The sequence below is a fragment of the Drosophila teissieri genome, unplaced genomic scaffold, assembly GCF_016746235.2.
Source record: "Drosophila teissieri strain GT53w unplaced genomic scaffold, Prin_Dtei_1.1 Segkk13_quiver_pilon_scaf, whole genome shotgun sequence".
Lineage (NCBI taxonomy): Eukaryota > Metazoa > Arthropoda > Insecta > Diptera > Drosophilidae > Drosophila > Drosophila teissieri.
This window is the reverse complement of record NW_025224993.1, coordinates 704,526-728,062: the sequence shown is the minus strand read 5'-3', so window position 1 is coordinate 728,062 and position 23,537 is coordinate 704,526. Positions and strand designations below refer to the sequence as shown.

Here is a 23,537-nt window from a genome sequence, read left to right as displayed (position 1 = left end):
GAAATTCAAGTGCACGCACACTCACACACATACGTTGACGCAAGTCAATGCGCAACAGCCGTTATAATTTGCGAAATTTACAACCAAGACGCCTAAATTTCGACGACGAAAGCGATCAAGAGAATCTGTCCACCGCCATGCCGGACCCGAACCGAGATTTCTCCGCTCAAATTCGAGAACTCCAACACGAGGCACTTCGGACAAATGTTCCTGCGAACAGAGATGAGACGCCGCGCACGCACACACGTGTTACCGTGCATTTGCCAAAATTCACACACAACAACCCGCACCTGTGGTTTGCTCAAGTGGAGCGATCATTCCGTTTGCACCACATTGTCGACGACACTGACAAGTTCGACTTGGTGACACTGCATTTGGAAGAAGATGTGGTTTTGGCTGTGGAGGATTTGGTCACTCGTCCACCGGCAGACAACAAGTACGCAGCAATCAAAACTCGCTTGCTGCAGAAGTTCGCTGAATCGCCCGAGTCAAAACTGCAACGACTACTTCAAGGAGGAGGTGCCACCGGATTAAAGCCTTCGGAAATCTTGGCAAATATGCGACGCTTGGCCCCGGATCCTGGCAGCGAAAACATCATTCACACCCTATTCCTGGCTGAGATGCCAGCCTCCATTCGTCCGCTGCTCACCGTATGGGATCAGTCGGACTTGGACAAGCTTGCGAAGATTGCAGACAAAATGCTCGAAGCCGTTAGCACGAACGCCTCGTTTGCCATCGGCACATCTTCAACTGCTGTTCCTCCAGCAAATCCGGCTATCTGCGCAGTTGCCCCTGCAGATCCATTGAAAGAACTTTCTGACAATTTACGTTCGCTCATGCAAGATGTCACGGCATTGAAAAAGGATGTCAAGCGCATCCAATCACGCAACCGATCACGCAGTTCATCTCGTGGCGCCAGACCAGCGGACAATTCCGGTCAACAGACTTCAGGAGCACAGGAAAATCTTTGTTTTTACCACAAGCGCTTTGGTGACAACGCAAATAAATGCCGACCACCCTGCGCACGCTCCACGTCGTTAAACTAGAGGAGCTGCCGCCTGACGCGCTGGTCAGCGGCAGCCAGGACAGCAGCAGCGATCCATCAGGTTAGTCAGCTGTTCCACGGGAGCAGCGTTTGCACGTCACCGATCGTACCTCCAACATCAGATACCTCATCGATTCTGGATCTGTGGTTTCAGTTGTACCTCGCACGCTGGTTAAACAGAAAACCACCCAAGCCGATCTGACGCTATACGCAGCAAACCAGACCATCATTCACACCTATGGTAGATAAATAACTAATCTGGACTTGGATCTCAGACGCAACTTCACCTGCCCATTCATTATTGCGGACGTACACACACCTATAATTGGAGCAGACTTTTTAGCCGAATTCCAGCTTCTTATTGATCTCAAAAACAGATGCCTTATTGACTCGGTCACAGGACTGTCAACAACCGCGCGCCTAGCACAGGCGAATCAAACATCCGTTTCCACTGTGCAGGGAATTTCTAAATTTCGAGACCTTCTGCAAGAGTTTGTGGAAGTCACTAAACCGTCATCGAAGCATACAAAGCAACATGATGTACAACACCATATCGAAACATATGGGACCACCGTTTCTGACCGACCACGACGCTTATCTGGAGATAAACTTGCAACTGCGAAAAAGGAAATCAACTTTCTGATTGAGCAAGGCATATGTCGTCCCTCCAAAAGTCCTTGGTCCAGCCCACTCCACATGGTCACCAAAAAAGACGGTGGCTGGAGGGCATGCAGCGATTATCGTAAGCTCAACTCGATTACGATACCAGATCGCTATCCGATTGCACACATTCACGACTTCACCGAACAGCTACATGGTGGGAAAGTCTTCTCAACGCTTGATTTGGTAAAGGCGTACTACCAAATTCCCATGGCGGAAGAAGACATCCAAAAGACGGCCGTATGCACCCCTTTTGGACTCATAGAATTCCAGTACATGCCTTTCGGGTTAAAAAATGCGACACAGACGTTCCAGCGTTTTATGGACAATATTTTTCGCGGCATGGACTTCGTATATTGCTACATAGACGATATACTTATAACTTCGAAATCGATCGCCGAACACGAAGAACATCTTCGAGCAGTGTTATCAGTCCTGCAGAAACACGGGCTAAGCATCAATCTGAGCAAATGTCAACTAGCGCAAACGCAAGTTAATTTTTTCAGCTACACGATTAACGAACACGGCATCAAACCACCGTCCAGTCGCATCGATGCCATCCTCAATTATGCTCGTCCTGAAACTATCAGCCAACTAGGCCGTTTCTTAGGCGTTATAAACTACTATCGCAGATGCCTACCTCGATCTTCGCACACTCAGGCACCGCTGTCCGCGCTGCTAAGAAATGTAAAGAAGAACGACCAACGACAAATCATCTGGACTACAGAACTCATGTCAGCCTTCGAGAGTTGCAAGCAGAGCATAGCAGACGCAGCGCTCTTATCATTTCCTGCCCCGAAATCTGAACTACAGCTGGTTTGTGACGCATCCGACCTCGCAATCGGAGCAGTTCTGGAACAACGCACTAGTCATGACTGGCAACCTCTAGGATTTTTCTCCATGAAGCTCACCGACACAGAGAAATTATTCCACGTACGACCGAGAGCTACTTGCCATATACGAGGCAATCAAATATTTCAGACACCTCGTCGATGCACGCATTTTTGTGATAAAGACTGATCACAAGCCATTGGTTTACGCATTCCAACAGCGCCCTGAAAAAGCATCACCTCGACAGCTGCGGCATTTAAATTATATTTCGCAATTCTCGACGACCATCCTTCACATAAAAGAAACAGAAAATATAGTCGCAGACGCTTTTTCGAGGCTTTGCACTATCACGATGCCCACAGCGATCACCGCGGCGCAACTCGAGGAGGAGCAAGCCTCGGATTTTGAGTTGACACGCATCTTGCAAGGAACTACTTCCTTAAAGCTGAAGAAAGTTTGTTTCGGTGGAGAAAATGCAATATACTGTGACGTATCCACACCAAATCTCCGTCCTTTTGTACCGCAATCTCTTCGCAAACAGGCTTTCTCATATATCCACAATCTTTCGCATCCCAGCGGACGAGCAACTGCCCGTCAAATCAGACAGAAGTTTGTCTGGCCTTCGATGAACAAAGATGTCCTCAAATGGTGTAGATTTTGTCTCCCATGCCAGCGCTCCAAAATTCACAAGCACAATCACCTTCAGCCGGAGAAGATCGCTGTGCCAAATGGAAGATTCGACCACGTCCACCTGGATATAGTTGTTATGCCTTTACAACAAAACTATCGCTATTGTCTTACAATGATTGACCGTTTCTCACGATGGCCAGAAGCAGTACCACTCACTAATATCACGGCCGATACGATAGCCATGGCGTTCTGGACACACTGGATATCCCGTTTTGGATCACCCAAAACAATCACTACTGATCAAGGCGCGCAGTTTGAATCTGCAGTTTTCAAACAACTAGCCAACCTGATCGGAAGCAAGCATATTCACACTACGGCCTACCATCCGCAATCAAACGGACTTATAGAGAGGTGGCACAGATCCTTCAAATCGTCCTTGATGTGCAGCAGTGGCACGCCGTGGCCTCAACTATTACCAACTGTGCTACTTCGCCTTCGTACCTGCTTCAAAGAAGACATAAAATCATCTGCAGCTGAAATGTTATACGGAGTACCAATACGACTGCCAAACGAATTCTTCGCCAACATGAATGAAACTGTGGATCCTACGACATTCCTGAGCAGTTTTCGAGAGCACATGCAGAAAATTCGACCAACTCCCACATCGCACCATATTAAAGAAAAAATGTTCCTACTGAAGGGAATTGACAAATGCATACTAGATTTAAGCGATACGGTAACCCAGTACATTTAAGCGTCATTCTCTCGATACGACTTGATACGCGCGCATTGTGTGTGCCTTATTATAATAAAGCTTTGTAAAATAAATAATAAAAGATATATGTACGCAAACGAAGTAAATGGCGAAACCACCATCGCCAAAATTGGTGTAAAAAGTACAGTGGCGCACCTTATTATTTTATTCTTTTGCTATTAGCAAAGTCATATCTTTAGTGAGTCCAAATGTTCAGTTAGATATGTTAAGTAGACCATTAAATCATATAAATATACATGGCAATGTTTGTTAATGAAGTCTCTTAGGAAACTTTCATGCAACGTTAGAAAGTTGCTGGGTCATTGTCCAAACCAAATGGCATGCGAGTATTCGTAGTGACCGTGTTTGGACGAAAAAGCAGTTTTTTATATAGACGTGGGGTCCATTTTGAATTGGTTTAAACCTTTCCATAAATCGATTGCTGTAAAATATTGGCATATTCTTAAATTACCTAAAGTTTCATCCATATTCAGAATTAAGAATTTATCGTTTATGGTTATTTCATTAATCTGAATTTTGGGTTGCCAAGGAACCCATCTTTTTAGAAGCAATCCATAATGGACTGCAATTGGGGGAGTCGTTTTTATAAATATAGCCTTGTTTTAGCATTTTTTAAAATCCTTGTTAACTTTTGCTTCATAAGCGAAGGGATATGCATGGGGTCTTTTACATACATATATACTGAGTTTTCGTGAACGGTTTTTATTTTGTGACGTATAATGATTAAAAAGGATAGGTTGAAATGGTTTTCTTGTATAATTGCTTCACAATTTCTTGATGGATTTTATGAAGACATGTTTTTCCACTGATAACTGTTTCCTTTCTAAAATGTCTTTATAATCGTAATTTAATACTTTGCTTCCGAATATAATGTTATAAAATGGTATATATGGTATGAATGAATATAGAATTTCTTTGATTGATCGAATAGTCCATTGGCTGGCAGATTATTTAATTTGATGAGAAGCCTGTCATGCTTCGGTCAACTATTTGTTTAACTTGTGAACTTGAAGATTGCAAAAGTTTGAGATATTCATGGTTATTGATGAGCCAGCGTCGACTATACATACATCGGTATTTATGATTGCTGAATATAATATTTATGTACTGGTGGGTTCCCAGGCTGGTATTGGAATGTTTTCGGTTTGTTAAATTCGCTGATTTGAATATGTCTCCTTTTGTATAAAATACAATAGATCTTCTTGGAACTATTTATCGTTGTTATTATCTTGATCAGCTATGTTATTGTAATATAATTCCTATTGATGGTGACTTTTTATCGATTATTTTGATCAACTATGATATTGTAATTTAAATCGTATTGATGGTGTTCACGCATGAACAAGATAATACTGTTGGCCTCACACCGTAAATTTTTAAATAACAATTGTAATTTGTAACACCAAAATATTTGTACACTTGTAAATACTCAATAAAAAATTGAACCTCCTTTGAGCAGTTGTAGCATATTTTTAGAGATAAGTGCTATTCGGGGAGCTGAGATCTCTCTTACCACACTTAGAACGATTCCCACGCACGGGTCACCAGACTGTCCTCCGCGACGAGTCGGTCTGTAGATAAGTAGTTTTACGAATTTCACGTTAGCTACCTAAGCTAGGAATTATACAAAATAAATTCCGTTTGAAATTATAACTCAGCAAATGTAGACGTCTTTCATTTTGATGGTCTAACAGATGGCGACTTTCATCTGTTTGCATACGTGTTTGTCTGCTGCCTTCTCAAAACTATTATTTGATACTTTTAACTGTTGAGAGGTTGATAAAAATGTTGGGTGTCATTCAGTCGGTCAATACTTAGGTCTGATCTAAATTCTTTATACAATTTTGATCGAATTGTTGTTGTCTAGAAGAAAAAGCTTGTTTAGAAAAGTTTCTCCAGGGGGCTTGAGTTTTTAACTCGACGATAAGGGTATCTACTCGTTGTGAAATCCTACTTGTATTTCAATGACTCCAAAAGGTACGGAATTTTATCGAACATCGTTTGTTCGGTATACATTGTACCTGCTCAGCGTCTGATGAACGAACTGAGACTGCCTGGCTCTCCAGAAACCTGGGGCACTTGGTGTATTTATCGAAGAAGTTGGGCTAGATTAATAACTTTTATTATCAACATTTTGGTATTTATTTATAAAACGGTATTTGTTACTTACACTCGTTTTTGTTTAAGCGGGCTAATGTTTAAACAAACTGCTACAGTATGTGTGTGCTTTTTGATATATTCTTTTATACCTTTGGCGCTATTTCCCTATGCAAAGTAGGCGACTAAATAAAGAATTTTAAAATAATAAGGACACACAGGTTCTTGGGCGGATACCGATTGAGTCACTATAATTGTACAAGCGACCAATTCACTTTGTTGCGGCAAATTCGCGTTAACAATCTAAAAGAAAATTTGGTCATCGAAATTGTTTAATTGGTACCGGTTCACCAGGCAGTCCTACATAATAGACTGACAAATCTTTCCCAATCTACTAACTGAAAAATCGCTTTTGGATAATAATCTAGTACCCTAACAGGCTGACGTCGCATCGAACCAACTGGCTTAAATATAAAAAGTTGGTAAGTTCCCACATTGAACTTTGTAAGCTCTTTAACAGGATCACATGCAACATTTGTTTTTAATTATCTCGCCGGAAGTGTAGTTTGGGTTTCCAACCGAACTATCCAAATAATGTACCAGATTCGTTGACAAAAAGGTATAATGCGTTTCAGACCCAATAAAGTAAAAAGACCTAAAAAGTGACGGCCCGGCCCAAATCCTATTTAGGAACGAAGCCCAAGGAAGCTGATTCAAACCGCCAACATTCATAAACCGTGCAGTCAATATGGAGAGGTCACATTTTTCAGTAAGATTTAAACTAGCTCCGGCCCAAATCCTATTTAGGAACGAAGCCCAACGAAGCTGATTCAGACCGCCAACATTCATAAACCGTGCAGTCAATATGGAGAGGTCACATTTTTCAGACAGATTTAAACTAGCCCCGACTGAATTTCTGTTGGGACTACCATCATCGGGATGTCCTGTTGCCGACGAAATGTTAAAAAGTGCCGTTTTCATTGGGACATATAATATGTACATACATAAAAAATTCAAGATATATTGAAATCGTAAGATCGAAAGTTCGTTGGTCGTCTGTCCAAATTGCCCCGCAAGCTTAGCTTCAACAATCGTAAAACGATCGGTAGAATCGTAAACGATTCTATTATATAGCTAAATCTTGACAATTTATATCGTTATGCCAAAAACATTTTGGTGTGATATACAAGGAACTTGGTTATAGCGTTACCTCTTGCTTTTTTGTTATCATTTTGTTCTTCATTATTATTTATATTTATTTATATTTATATTATTTACATGGAAGTTTCAGCTTTCCTCTTAACATGCTTTCTTCTGGGCACAAGAGACGTGCTCCGCCTCATTTTGTTCTTCATTACTATTTATATTTATTTATATTTATATTATTTACATGGAAGTTTCAGCTTTCCTCTTAACATGCTTTCTTCTGGGCACAAGAGACGTGCTCCGCCTCCTAGTGCCGACTCAACTTTCGGCGTGTGTTTTTCTTCCCTCTTCTTTTCCCTAGCGCTCTAAGGCGTCCCTTCATCTTTTGAAATTCAGGATTCAAATTTGTTCACTCGAAGTTTTTCTTGATACTGATTGGGTTATAACGCAGCAAAAAGGCCTTAACATGATATTCCTGATACCTGATGGCAAAGTTTTCAGTGAAAAGTGAGTGAAAAATTAAGCGACTCCTCCTGAGTAAGGAGTGGATTGCTTGCTTTTGTGGATTCGGTGAATGCGCTCGCACACGTTGTACTGGCTATATCGGCGACTCAGGTGTCTGTTGAGAGGGCCTTTCTAGCGCTTCATTACATTTTAAGCGATCGACGAAGCTCTTTAAGTGCAGAAAATGTTAATACGCTACTAGTTCTAAAGCTTAATACTAAATACGTATTACATTTAATGTTTACATTTTATAAATATGTTAACATCGTTTCTAAGCTAAATGACACTGAAGACTAAAGACTGTTTACGATGGGTCTTTCGTTTTTTCGCTGTTCTGCTGACCCTCAATGATCGTTCAGTTGGATCGCTCTCTCTGAGTTGTTCTTGAGTGAGCATAACAAGAACCACGCAACTGAGAACAGTAAACCGAAAACCAAAAACAAAGAGAAACGAAAAGTTTTGTTCAGAGCCAGAGCACAAGCGCATCGTCTTTTACAGTTGTGTTAGAGTGCAGACCGCAAAACGAAAGACGGTTGAGAGTTATTTGCGAGCTATGTTTACTAGTGTTATTTAATATTACCCATTACGTCCTAGCACGTCATCCTGATGAACCATATTCTTTCCATGCTCCAGCAGAACCTACAGTTTACACCTTTGATCTCCGCTAATCCATTCTCCCGATCACAATCATATTCGTATTATAAGTAACCTGCGAACCCTTGAATATTCGAATCCTTTTGTGAGCACTTCTATAATCCTTCTATATTCCTCGTACTTTTTAGATTTTAGATTTTAGATCGATTTGAATTTCCGCTATATCAAAATATGGACTATCGCCCTGCACCACGTTTAGAGCACCTTTTCTGAGGTCGATGTAAGAAACCGCTGCCATTTTTAGACTCAACCCGGCTAGTATTAATATGTTTTGTTGTCCTATGAGCCACTTCAGTCTAGCATGGCTGGCCTAAGTGGCCTAAATGCCTAAGATCGCAGAACAACAATAGAGTTTTATGATAGATTGTTTTCTCTGGGCTTTATTAAATTTCGCCGACGTATATGCGTTTGTGTGTTCACCGCATCCTTCGCCAGTTCAAAGCACTCATTTTATAGAGGTATCACTAAGTCGCAAATATCTCGGAAAAAATATTAGCCCTGGTGCTGCATATTACTTATAAAATCTGTATCTATGGCTGCATTCTCTTACAATATACGCAAATATAAATTTTGACTTTACGGATCTGTTTTTTTATGCATCTGAGCTTTGTGCTCAATCTAGAGGCAGTTTTTAAAAAATTCTTTTTCTTCTAAGGGTTGAAGGGACTGATCGGGAGATGCGTAGCTACTAATGATCTATTTTCCGTGCTTAATAGCATTACGCTGGTGGTAGTCAACATCCACACTTGATCAGTAGATGGGGTGCAATTTGGGACCGCTAGAAATTGCGATTCGTCGGCTTTGGTGTCACAACTAGGGAATCCGCTTGTCCCACTATAAGGAAGTATTGAATCCAGATTATCGGCTTAAGTTGGCAAGGAAACAATTTTTTTTTTTACAGAAACGAGGAAATGTATAAATATTGGTAAGATCTTATTATGTGTTAAAAAATTTAGTATTGATTGCTTTAAGAGTGGTAGAGAGTCAAGATTCGAGATAATAGGAAAAATTCTATTATAGTCAGAACATACACTAGTCGGCATAAATATTTTGACAAAATGTTCTGTTTCTTTTAAATGATGAAAATTTGGACTGGCGGCTAGCAAAAATAGACGAAAGGTTCGATTTTAATACGTTTATTTGCGCGGGCGCAGCTGGCGGCTTCGACTTCAATTCTAAGACTGTGAAAGCTTCACGGTTATGCTCACGAAACGACTGATCACACGGGCCATACCAAATTTTTCTCTGACCATAAAGCTTCTCAATAGAAGAGTAATCCAGTGAGCACAACTACAATTAAGCTCTCATGTAAGCTGTTATGCTATGTTTACATTTCATCTAGTTTACAAATTACAAGTATTTCTTTTTAACATAAATTTCTGCTCCAACATTCCGGCCCCGTTAAAGGCCTCCGGCTCTTTGATCTTCTCAACAGGAGCAGTCTCCACTGGCAGCAATGCCAGCTTGTGGATGGCGCGCTTGATGACGCCTCCTGACGTCCGAATTTCCGCCACACGCACTCTACCGTCCTCGCCTGCTGTTGTTGCCACCACGCGGCCTGTTAGCCACCGCTGCGGGGGCACGTTGTCCTCGTGGACGACCACTAGGCAACCGACCTCCAGATCGCGGCATCCGACGCTCCATTTGTTGCGCTGCTGCAGGCGGGCGATGTAGTCCTTGGACCAGCTGTCCCAAAACTGCTGCTTGAGAGCGGACAGCATTCGCCACCGCTTCAAATACGCGCAACTGGCCTTGCTGCACACTCCTCCTGTGCCGGATTCTTGCGGCAGCGTGATCAGAGGCTGCCCGATTAGTAGGTGTCCTGGTGTTAGGGCCTCTCCATCGTTGGGATCGTTGCCCGGCGACGCGATTGGACGCGAATTGAGCAGCGCCTCTACCTCGACCAGGTGGGTGTTCAACTCGTCCGTTGTGAGCTTGGCGTTGCCGACTCCTCGCAGCAACCGGGTTTTGGCGGACTTGACGGCTGCTTCCCAAAGTCCTCCAAAGTGTGGTGACCTCGGCGGTATGAAACACCACTCGACGCCTCTCTGAGCCGCGTATCCGCTCAGCTCGTCCCGACTGCGGTGAAACGCTTTGCTGAGCTCCTTCAGCACTTTGCACGCTCCTACGAAATTCGTGGCGTTGTCGCTGTACACTTTCTCCGGCAGCCCTCTCCTCCCGACGAACCTTTTAAAGACGGATAAGAAGCTGTCAGTGGATAGGTCGACAACAAGTTCAAGGTGAACAGCCTTTGACGAAAAGCACACAAAAACGGCCACATAAGTTTTGATAGGAGGTCTACCGCGGACCTTTAAGGACACATAAAATGGAACACAAAAATCTACTCCGCAAACTAGGAAGGGGCGCTCCATTCGGACCCTATCTGCTGGCAAATTGCCCATTATCTGGCTCATCAGCACTGGTTTATACCGGAAACAGTGAACGCAGCTACGGACAATTTTCGTACATGCTTCTCGCGCATTGATCAGCCATATCTGTTGCCTCAAAAGTAAAACCATCACCTTGACACCAGCATGGTAATGAGTGCGATGCAGGTTGCGAAGAAATAGCGAAACAAATTCTGACTTTGAGGACAGTAATAGTGGAAACTTGGCATCATACGGAATTGGTGCATTTAGCAATCTCCCCCCAACTCGGATTAAGTTGAACGTCACACCTTCTAAATCGCTGGTATGTATAAAAGGATTTAAACGTTGTAGATGTGGGCTTAAACATTCAGACTTCTCCAACTTGACGTATTCTGAACTGAACTCCGCCTTTTGGAATATTTGGACCATCCTAAGAAACGACAACTTCAGTTCGTTAGCCGAAATGACGACCTCGCGTTGACGCTTCTTCCTTTGAATGAATCGATTTACGTAGGCCATGATCCGTAAGAGTTTACTAAATGATGAACATCTTCCAACAAGCTCAATAAAGACATTCGGTTGATTTTTTGTGACGGAACATACTGCCACGCTTTTTTTGTTCTCAGAAAACTGTAATTCCGTTGAAACTTCAATCTGATGGGACCGAGGCCAATCGCTTGGATTTCGGAGTAAGAACTCCGGTCCATTTTCCCATAGAGTACACCTCAAACCTTCTAAGTCTGTTCCACGTGAGACTAAATCAGCCGGATTTTCTTCCGTGGGCACATGACGCCAAACTACATTCTCTGCGAGTTCTTGAATTTCAGAGATTCTATTTGCGACAAATGTTGCTAGAGTTGATGGATCCCTCTTTAACCAGTATAATGTGACTTGTGAATCCGACCAGAAGTTAATGCTTTCAAGCTCCAATTTGTTAAGCAAAGGAGATACTTGAGACCATAATTTGGCCAGCAGATGCGCTGCACACAGCTCGAGCCTTGGAATTGACTTTGTTTTTAGTGGGGACACTCTAGACTTTGCGGTTAGAAGTCTTGATAACCTATTTGTCCCAGCCACGGTACGAATATAAATGCAACAGCCGTAGGCGTGGCTCTATGCATCAGCAAATCCGTGGATTTAAACAGTGTCATAGCCAGACAGACAGATATATCGAGGAATGGAGATCTTGTCAATTGCTAGTAAATTCTGCTTAAATTCGTTCCAACTGGTATGCAAGTTCATGGGAACCGATTCGTCCCAATCTAATTTCTGTCGCCACAGTTCCTGAAGCAAGAGCAGTGGACATAATAATCCCAAAGGGTCAAACAAACGAGCTGTGACGGACAAAATGTTGCGTTTAGTTGGTGGTAAGGACTGAAACGAATCCTCCAAGCAATAACGAACCGCATCATTTTGAGGGTTCCATCTCATCCCGAGCGTTTTAACGGATTCAGAAGTGTTAAATATTATATAAGAGATTTTTCTAATCCCTGGTTGTTCATCAAACTTGGGTGATTTGTTGCCCATTTGGCTAGATGAAAACCCCCTAACTCCAAAACCTTCGTCACTTCTTTGCGAATTACCTCCAACTCTTCAATACTGTTCGCTCCGGTGAGCATATCGTCGACATAGAAGTCGCTTGAAATCACCTCTGATGCAACAGGATGCGACTCAGCGTAAATTTTTGATAGCTCAAAGAGGCAGCGGATGGCCAGAAACGGAGCAGAGGCTGTCCCATAAGTGACAGTGTTGAGGCGATAGGTTTGGAGAGCTTGCGTTGATTTTTCCCTCCACACAATAAGTTGGAAATCTCTATCTTCGTTTGCAATGTTACCTTGCCTATACATCTTTGAGATATCCGCCGTCAAGGCATATTTTGCAAACGAAATCTTGCCAGAATGGCGTAAAGCTCCCTCTGAATAGTTGCACCCACCATTAGAGTCTCATTTAATGAGATCGAGGTTGACGTTTTACTTGAAGCGTCAAAAACAACTCGCAACTTTGTGGTGCTACTATCAGGTCTCAGGACACATTGATGTGGAATGTAATAGTGTTTCTCTGGAGGAGGTGTTGGAAGCAGTGACATGTGCCCAAGGTTTAGATACTCTCTCATAAACTCCTGATACATGTCATGTAACTCGCGAGCTTGCGTTCCAATGCAAGAAATCTGCGCTTTGTCGATTCGAAGGATAAGCCTAAGACACTCGGATCTTTCTTAAATGGCAACTTCAAAATGCTGCTCGCAAGCACGTTGTTCAGCTGTATAAACAGCCTTCGATCTCTCAGGAACGTGTTCCAATTCCCAAAATCGTTCCACAAGAGAGTCGAGAGAACTTACATTTTCATTGCCAAAGACGCTGCATACCTCAGCGTTCTTTGATGCGCGTTGAGTGAACTTTCCCGAAACAATCCATCCTAGTAAAGTTTTCTGAAGTGAAGGATGTTCAGAACCCAATTTTATTTGGCCTACGCTCAAAAGATCGAAAAAGGATTCTGCGCCAATCAGTAAGTCCACTTTTGCGGGCTTGTGAAAACGAGGGTCTGCCAGTTCAATGTTTGCCGGAATTTTCCATTGGGCACAATTGACTTCGTGATCGGGTTGATAAGATGAAATTGATCTTAACACCCAAAAATTGGTAGCGAAATTATGAGCATTGACGCGAGAATGAATTGAAGTGTGGACTTTGTGCCGTACTACCGAGTCGTTTTTCCCTACAGTATTGATATTTAGATATGATTCTTGCCTGTGTAACCGCAAACGCTGTGCTAAGTCCTCTGCCATAAAATTGATTTGATATCCTGAATCTAACAGCGCTCGTGCTAATTGAAACTGTCCAAATCTATCCCGTACTTTAACGACAGCAGTAGCAAGAATAACTTGGTCAGTACTAGCAACATGAAAAGAATGGGCTTGATTATTATGATCAACTGCTACTGAAGGTGCCTGGACATGCACTTGAGGAACTGATCCCGACGAAAATGGTTGCTGCTCCACCCCGTATCTGTGAAGAAGTGTGTTGTGAGGCTTAGAGCAAACACGACACTTTGTTGCTTTGCACTTCTTCACTAGATGGCCTGGATTTAAACAATTTATGCACAACCGATTGTTTTGTAAAATCGAACCGCTGAATCACCGATAAAGCCATGAAAGGTTGACAACTGCCTAAACTGTGATTTGTGGCTGAGCAATATCGACACTTTGAATCCGGTCTGCGGTCTGTCTGTGTGCATGAGAAGGAAGATTTGGAATATCCCTTATTGGAAGCTTGGCTAGCGACTGTAATGACGAATAAAGGGCCGATATTTCGTCAATAAGGGACCTCAAGCCTGATGCAGATGGTTTCGATACTTGAGGGAGGTCAAACAATTGAGAAATTGTGTCAAAAAAAATCAAGCATTTATTGTCGTAAACTTTTTTCAGACTAGCCAATGCTTTCTCATAATTTAAATCCGAAATTTGAAACGCCTTGACAGTTCCCAATGCATCGTCTGTTAGACATGTCAGCAAATGGTTGAATTTTTCGATATTTGTTAGAGACGGGTCATTATGCACTAAGCTCTCGAAAAGACTTATAAAATTTTTAAAGTCGGAATGTTTTCCACTGAATTTGGGCAAATTCATTTTTGGTAAATAGGACGAATGACGAAACCCACTGTCATCCCCGTGACTAAGTCTCGGAGCCTCGACTCGACTCATTGCCGACAGACGCTCTTAAATCATTTCCTGGGTTTAGCACATCAATGTCTGACTGAATATCCATTAATTTTTCACAATATGTTTCGAGAAGTTGCATTCGGTATTCCAGTTGAAAACTATCGAACGAAATAGTTTTTCCTCAAATGCAATTTTCATACGTCCAATATCGCTCATAACCCTATCGTGTTTTTGCATAGCCACTATTAATTTAGAATTAAGCTTTGCCGATACTTCCTTTTCTTTTTCCATTTTTGAATGAATTGGAATAAATAAAAATAGTCCAAATACTAGTAAATTTCCGAAACAAGGGTTAGATCACACACGTAAATGCGCGCGAAACCAATTTTTAATCGATGCCCAAATATAAAAAACTTGATTTCCTACTTCAAATTCAACAATACATTTTATTGGGTTATATGAGGGTTAACTGTGCCGAAGAACCACCGAAATGCACAAAATATGTAGTTTGTATGTGTATGTACCGTTGATGGGTAAAACCAAAGCCAAAAATGCACAAAATTGGAATTTTATGACACATAAACTGTCCGAAATATTTAAGCGGATCCCTTTCGGGTTAAATATGCCCACAAACACCGCCGAGAAATTCAAAAAATGTAATACAATTTTATAAGGCCAAATATCTCACTATAAATCGAATTAATGTTCACGCAAATGCATAGATGTACATACAAATGTGAGCAGGGCTTAAGTTCACTGCCGAGTTTTGCAGGAACTTTCCACTATGTACGGTTTGAGAGCCACTGCCACAGTATGTACTGCTGAAAATAACCAATGTGCGAGGTATATATGGTTGGCCACTGACACCGTGTATATAGCAGACAGATAACTTTTTGCACTGCACAAAAGAGAAACGAAATTGGCGGCAAACTGGCGTTATGTATTTGTATGTATGTAGGTTTACTGAACTTTTGCAGTTTGACCGTATGTATTTAACGCACATAAATTTCTTCAAATTTCCACAGAAATTAACACCATAAATTTTGTCAAAGGCAATTCACTTTTTATTATATTTATACCCGTTACTCGTAGAGTAAAAGGGTATACTAGATTCGTTGAAAAGTATGTAACAGGAAGAAGGAAGCGTTTCCGAACATAAAAAGTATATATATTCTTGATCAGGATCAGTAGCCGAGTCGATTTGGCCATGTCCGTCTGTCCGTCCGTCTGTCCGTCTGTCCGTCCGTCTGTCCGTCTGTCCATCTGTCCGTCCGTATGAACGTCGAGATCTCAGGAACTACAAAAGCTAGAAAGTTGAGATTAAGCATACAGACTCCAGGGGCATAGACGCAGCACAAGTTTGTCGATTCATGTCGCCACGCCCACTCTAACCCACAAACCGCCCAAAACTGCCACGTCCACACTTTTGAAAAATGTTTCGATATTTTTTCATTTTTATATTAGTCTTATAAATTTCAAACGATTTGATATTTTTTCATTTTTGTATTAGTCTTGTAAATTTCTATCGATTTGCCAAAAAAATTTTTGCCACGCCCATACATATGCCAAGAATTATAAACGCACACAATACACACAAAAAGTGGAGTGCTTATTATTTTTAATTTTTGGCACTGAATACCTGGTTATTATTTGGCATAATTTCCAATGACTTTCCTGTTCCACTCCACTATGTGCGCCAAATCCAAAAAAATTCGCCGAATTCCACCAGCTAGGTTATTTCGCCAACAATAGAGAAAAAACAGAAAAAGTGCCGAGACGACGAAAAATGCACTATTTTGTTCGTTTTTTCGCACGCAAAAATTAAATAAATGTTAGCCGTAGTCCCTGTTCGGGCGCCATGAAAAATCGAAAGAATTTTCCCGATGAAAATTTGGACTGGCGGCTAGCAAAAATAGACGAAAGGTTCGATTTTAATACGTTTATTTGCGCGGGCGCAGCTGGCGGCTTCGACTTCAATTCTAAGACTGTGAAAGCTTCACGGTTATGCTCACGAAACGACTGATCACACGGGCCATACCAAATTTTTCTCTGACCATAAAGCTTCTCAATAGAAGAGTAATCCAGTGAGCACAACTACAATTAAGCTCTCATGTAAGCTGTTATGCTATGTTTACATTTCATCTAGTTTACAAACTACAAGTATTTCTTTTTAACATAAATTACTGCTCCAACACCTAGCTTGTGCTTGATACCGTTAACTAGCGGTGCAAAGATGAATATATTTAGCACACAGAATGCCAATTTTTATACGGTTTACCCTTTGCATTCTCTTTCTACTGATAAGAATGCACGCAGACAACTAATTTTGGTTCGGCACAAGTATTTTGACAAACTCATTTAGTAAATGGTATTCTGCTTTTGAGCACGTGTTAATCAACAATTGTTTAAAATTATCTTTTTTGGATATTAAACGTTAATAAAAACAAAAAATTAATTGATAGCCACGTGGTAAAAAGGCTGAGTTAAGTTTATTTATTAGATCATCAATGGTAGTACAGTTTAACGCTGAAATTAAAGTAAAAAACATGTCTAATGAGTTTAATGTGTCGCGACAAACTGTGCATTATCAAAAGTTTATGAAACATAATCCTAAGCGGATAACAACGATCGCTGACGAAAAAATCCTTATACGGGAATTTAAAAATAATCCTCTTGCGAAGCCCCGGGCCGTTGCAACGCAGTGGAATCTGACTGCCAGCCTTCCGAAAAGTAAACGTAAGGCAATCAGTTAGCGCACAGTTCGTCGACGTTTAAAGGAACAGGACATGAAGACATATATTGGTAAAACAAACTTAACAAAGGCTGAAACTTGCAAAAAAACATCTGGAAAAGCCGAAGTCGTTCTGGAGAAGTTTTATGGACGGATGAAAGCTCTTTCCAGTATAACTCGTCAAAAACAAAGAATTTTTATAAGATTGCCAACTCAGTAAAGGCGAAAAAGACGGCCTGTTTGTCAGAAAGTGAGCCATGGTGGAGTCTATGTCATGGTGTGGGGATGTGTTGTAGGGATGCCGAAAATATATCGAAATATCAATATATCGAATAATATTTTTCAAATCAATATATTTATATCGCGATATTGGTTTTGGCGATATATCAAATATGCTATATTTTTCTTGGGTCGTAGTTGATACTTTTGCGTTGGTCACATTTTGCATTGGAAAAAGCGACCGCTAACCACGACCATGAGCGTCATGCAAATAAAAGAAAATTATTCTGATATTAAAAACGGCACTGCCAAGTGCAAAATATGCGCAAAAACTATTAAAACAAGTGGGATCTCTACTAACCTAGTGTCCCACTTTAAAAATAGGCACTATAATATATAAAGCATTTAAGGTGGCGCGTTTTCTAATATTAATTAGAATAAGTTTAAAAGAAATTAAAAATATATTTAATTTGTTATTTACAAATATATGTACATACATACATCTTTTTATCGTGGGACGGATATATTTTTGTTGAAATGAAAGAACAATTTTAAAATATCGGAAATATATTATATATCGATATTTTAAAATTATATATATTATATCAAATTGACATTCTTTTAATATCGAAAAAATCATCGATACTATATTTAAAAAATTTTCGGCAACCCTAATGTGTTGCCTACAATGGGTTGGGTGACTTGGTCCCTATATCCGGCTCGATGAACCAAGGGCAATATTTGACTGAATGATAACCAAGTTCCTAAAGGATGTTGGCGTACCGACTTGGACTGGCCCCCTCAAAGTTTAAATATTATTGAGAACATCTGGTCTCTTTTAAAACGCAAAAGAACAGTTTCGTTACATAAAACTTGTCAGGATGGCAACCCAATAGAAGTTATCGCACTAATTTGGCAACGAACCATCATAGCCAACTTCAGATCCTCACAATCGATCTTTATACTTCCTGGAAGGCGTGATCGAGTGCAGTTCAACTTTTCGAAGCGTCCCCAAATTAGTGAAAAGCATCGTGTCGACTGGAGAAGTGTTTTTTTTTACTTTAAATCGTTCTTTAACATCAATTGCGTATGCTGCCCATACCACTATTTGGAGGTAGAAGTCTTATGCATTGGTTTTCGACCTCAACTTTTGACCAGGTGTGGAATTTTCTGTGGCTTCATCGATCGCAGCAAGATCATCGGGTGCAACCGGAACACCCGCCGAGTCGTGCATCCGTTACTGCTTCTTCTACGTGGACACATCGGCTTGGTGTGCATCTTTTCTTCGCCTTCATCGCGCACATACAATTGTTGTGCTGTCCCTGTCACACACATCGAATAGGCGTGTCTTCTGCTTCTTCATCCATGCGATTTGCATGAATATTCGTGCACGACCCGATTCCAGCGAGAAGCCGCTGGTTGTGACGCTGCATCCGCTGCGTACTTGATGCAGCCCAACACGAATAATCGTGTACTTATAAACTGTACGATTCTTATCTGGCGTACGTTCTAAGAAATATATATGTGAAATTCCCAACTTAAATTAATACCCCCTGCTACACATCAACAGTCATCAGGCCTGCTGACATCGATGGAAAGTGCGTAAGTACGGCATAGCCGTAAATCATGTAATACCTGAACATATACATATATACCGTCAGAGATTCCTAAAAAGTGTGTTAAAAATTCCTTGCCTTAACTAAGTTTATATTATATATAATTTTCGTAATTTAAAGAATCAAAAGTCTAAATATCAATTAGTCGTAGTTGTCTTGATGTAAAGTAAGCCGAAGACACAATATAACGTAAACTTAAAATATCCGTCCGTCTGTCTGTGCGTATGAACGTCGAGATCTCAGGAACTATATAAGCTAGAATTTTGGGAATAAGCATACAGACTCCAGAGACATAGACGCAGCGCAAGTTTGTCGATTCACTCTATCCACTCTAACGCCCACAAACCGCCCAAAACTGCCACGCCTACACTTTTGAAAAATGTTTTGATATTTTTTCATTTTCTTATTAGTATTGTAAATTTCTATCGATCTGCAGAAAAACTTTTTGCAACGCCCAACCTAACGCCCACAAACCGCCCAAAATTGCCATAATTTTCTTATTAGTATTGTCAATTTTTATTGATCTGCAGAAAAACTTTTTGCCACGCCCACCCTAACGCCCACAAACCGCCAAAAACTGTCAGTGTTTAAGACTCTCCTGCGCACTTCCAATAGCTGAGTAACGGGTATCAGATAGTCGGGGAACTCGACTATAGCGTTCTCTCTTGTTATACCCGTTACTCGTAGAGTAAAAGGGTATACTAGATTCGTTGAAAAGTATGTAACAGGCAGAAGGAAGCGTTTCTGACCATATAAAGTATATATATTCTTGATCAGGATCAGTAGCCGAGTCGATCTGGCCATGTCCGTCTGTCCGTCCGTCTGTCCGTCCGTCTGTCCGTATGAACGTCGAGATCTCAGGAACTACAAAAGCTAGAAAGTTGAGATTAAACATACGGACTCCAGAGACATAGGCGCAGCGCAAGTTTGCTGATTCATGTTGCCACGCCCACTCTAACGCCCACAAGCCGCATAAAACTGCCACGCCCACACTTTTGAAAAATGTTTTGATATTTTTTCATTTTTGTATTAGTCATGTAATTTTCTATCGATTTGCCAAAAAACTTTTTGCCACGCCCACTCTAACGCCCACAAACCGCCCAAAAGTGCCACGCCCACACTTTTGAAAAATGTTTTGATATTTTTTCATTTTTGTATTAGACTTGTAAATTTCTATCGATTTGCCAAAAAACTTTTTGCCACGCCCACTCGAACGCCCTCAAACCGAAAAAAACTGTCAGTGTTGAAGACTCGCCTTCGCACTTCCACTAGCTGAGTAACGGGTATCAGATAGTCGGGGAACTCGACTATAGCGTTCTCTCTTGTTTTTCTTTTCTTTTGCTGTAAATTAAACTTTAGATTTAAGGATAGTTTAGGAAAATTCATCGAAATATTATCTTTATCTTTGATTATATGGTGTCGAATATGAATTAATCTGATGTCTTTTTCGGCACCAAAGGGTATGTAAAGCAGCGGTTGTAAAAGAGTGGGGTGGGTATAAAACGAGGGCAATACCATCTGGTCCTCGTCTTCAATAGGTACACGTTCTTGTCTGATTCTTAACCGTTTGGTTATTGTAATTGCAGATATCGTATCTCTGTCTACTATAATATAGCTGTGACACTCTTTTTCATCTTAACACAAAGCCCACGCCCATTTTCCCTGAGCCAGCTGGTCAAAAAGGTAGACAGAGTTTGTTGAGGTGGACAACGCTCATTGAGTGTGTTCGTTAGAAACTCGAGAGGAGACGATTTCTGAGCTCACTTTCCTTTGGAAAGAGATAACTCCAGAGAACCTTCACAATTTGATGGATTCAGTAAAGGACCGACTCAAAAAAGTTATTGATGCCAAAGGAGGAATTCTATTTTATTTATTGTTTCAATAAGGAGCTAATCCAGCTTCATTTAAACTTATTTTCATTGTCTTAAAGCCCTGTCAAAATACTTATGCCGAAACAAAAAATCATCATATTTCATTAGGTTGTTTATATCTTACTATGTTTCAATAAAAAAAATTTCGTTTGTTAACTTTTAAGTTCCGCCGACATTGCTTTGGTCCAAGAGCCATGGATTGCCTCGGGCAATGCCGTCGCCAGACTAAAGTCCTCCAATTACAACCTCTTCTACACACCCTCGGTAAGCAGAAACAGAGCCGCCGTACTTGTACGGAAGGGCCTGCATGCTAACCTTATGTTAAATTACAGCACGGATGACCTGGCTGTTGTGATGCTGGAGAGCGAGAGGAATCGCCTTTTGGTAGCTTCCTGCTACATGGCACACGACAGAACGGCCCCACCGGAGGAACTCAGGAGCATGGTGAAAGCCAGCCCGAACGATCAACAACTGATCGTGGGTGCAGACGCCAACTCGCATCACTGCATATGGGGGAGCCCCGACATCAACGACAGAGGTGAGTCACTTCTAAACTTTTTACTATCAACCAACCTATGCATAGTTAACGTAGGGGAAGAGCATACCTGTGTAGGTCCCACCTCCTCAAACGTACTAGACCTAACACTCGTAAGGGGACAAAGTACTACGGTTTCAGAATGGAGAGTCCTTGAGAGACCATCCTTCTCAGATCATAAGTACATACAATAGCTATGCGAATTCGAACACTCTCCCCAACCAACCTCGTTCAGAAACCCCCGGAACACTTAAATGCGCAACGCGACATCTAGAACTAGGAAGAGGACCAGGCCACCATGGTGGAATGACAATCTTTCGCTTCTACGCAATAACCTCCGAGAATTTTTCAAAATCGCCAAAGACGCAAATAATGATATAATCAATGGGGAATACAAGATTCTACTCAGGGATTACAAGAAGGAAATACGCAGGGCACAAAGAAGCTCGTGGAGAAACTTCTGCTCCAATATCAAGACGGCCCCAGAAACGGCTAGACTCAGGAAGCTGCTATCGAAGCAGCCAACCATAGAGAGTCAGCTCAAACGCGATGACGGACAGTGGACTGAGGGCAGCGAAGAGGCCCTACTAGCACCAATGCATGCTCACTTCCCAGGATGTACCGAGATATCCGATGCCAGCAAGCACCAGGACCTCGTAACTGGAGAAGAGCATCTCCCAACAGATCTAATATCCTCTAGAAGAATTCAATGGGCTATATACTCCTTTGCAGGAATAAAAGCACCGGGACTAGATGGAATATTTCCAGCCATGCTACAGGTGTCCAAAGAAGTGATCACCCCATGGCTACAGGCTATACTCACAGCTTTCTTAAGCACGGGCTATATCCCTATCCAATGGAATCCTCTAGGATTGTCTTTAACGTCCTTATACTGGAGTACGTCGTCAGCGTACATGAGTACACGCGAATGTTTTATTACTAAGGGAAGGTCGTTAATAAATAAGGTAAAAAGGAGCGGACCGAGGTAGCTCCCTTGTGAGACACTGGATGAGACTCTGAGAATACAAGAAAGAGAATTTTAAAATAGGACCCGTTCCGTCCTGCAATTCAGATAACTTAAAATCCAATTTAGAAGATCAACAGGAAAGCCTAATAAATCAAGTTTCCTTACTAGAAGAGAATGATTAACAGAGTCAATTGTATTTCTAAAGTCATTGAAGATGACGATTGATTTTAAAGAAGATTGTTTTGGAAGCCCTTTATTACCAGGGAAGTTAGCTTCAAAAAGTTAGTGGTTGTTTCTGCGTTTCATAAAACCATACTGATATGATGACCTACAAAGGTTCTGCAAATTAGGAGTGATAAAATTTTCAAAAAACCTAATGATAACCTACAGTTTAGAGATTCCTCTGTAATTGCTTGCATCCAAATTGTAACCTTTTTTAATGGAGAGGGATCACAAAGGAATCCTTCCATATATGGATAAACAATTCCAGTAGAGGCTTGCACAAGGTTTCTGCACAGAGTCTAAGCACACAGCCGGGAATTCCGTTGGGACCTGGCGATTAGACTGGCTTCACACTCTGAAAATCGTAAAGCAGTGGGCATTTGTTTATAGTGGGAAAAATAAAATAATTCGACTTTAATACCCCGTAAGAGTAAGGCTGTTCGGAAGGAGGAATATGGTGTTTGAAAAAACTTGGCAAATAGATCGGCTATTTCCTGATCCGCTATTACCGTAGTATTTTTAATAAATAGCGATTAAGGTAGGAAATCGTTTTGCGCGTAGTGTAAACAAAAAATCTAAAAATGTTACGGATCCTGCGCGAACTCGAACTTACAAAGGTTTATAACACTGATATAACACTGAGCATTAAGCACGGCCAAATTTAACCGAGCACTTAAATATTTAGAAAGGATAGACTGAGAACCGGTATTTTTAAATTTTGTATAAAGTCGGCCCTTTACATTTCTTAGGTATGTCAACTCTTTGTTAAACCAAGAAGGTTTGTTAGAGATTGACGGATAGTACATCGGGGCCTCGTGGTGTAATGGATAGCGCAACTACCTGCTAACCACGGGGTCGTGGGTTCAAACCCCACCCATGACGAGAGCATGGCCATACAAAACTTCCTCTCTGAAATGCTTTTCTAAAATGCCTATTACAACAATTTTCGGCAACTTCCACTCCCATGAATTGGACAATGGAACGTTAGAACTCTAAGGGAACCATCTAGG

At 41.3% G+C, this 23,537-nt stretch overlaps 1 pseudogene; it reads right to left on the bottom strand.

The window, feature by feature from the left end:
- Positions 1-23,537, bottom strand: part of LOC122625591 — a 182,415-nt pseudogene that overhangs the window by 34,250 nt on the left and 124,628 nt on the right.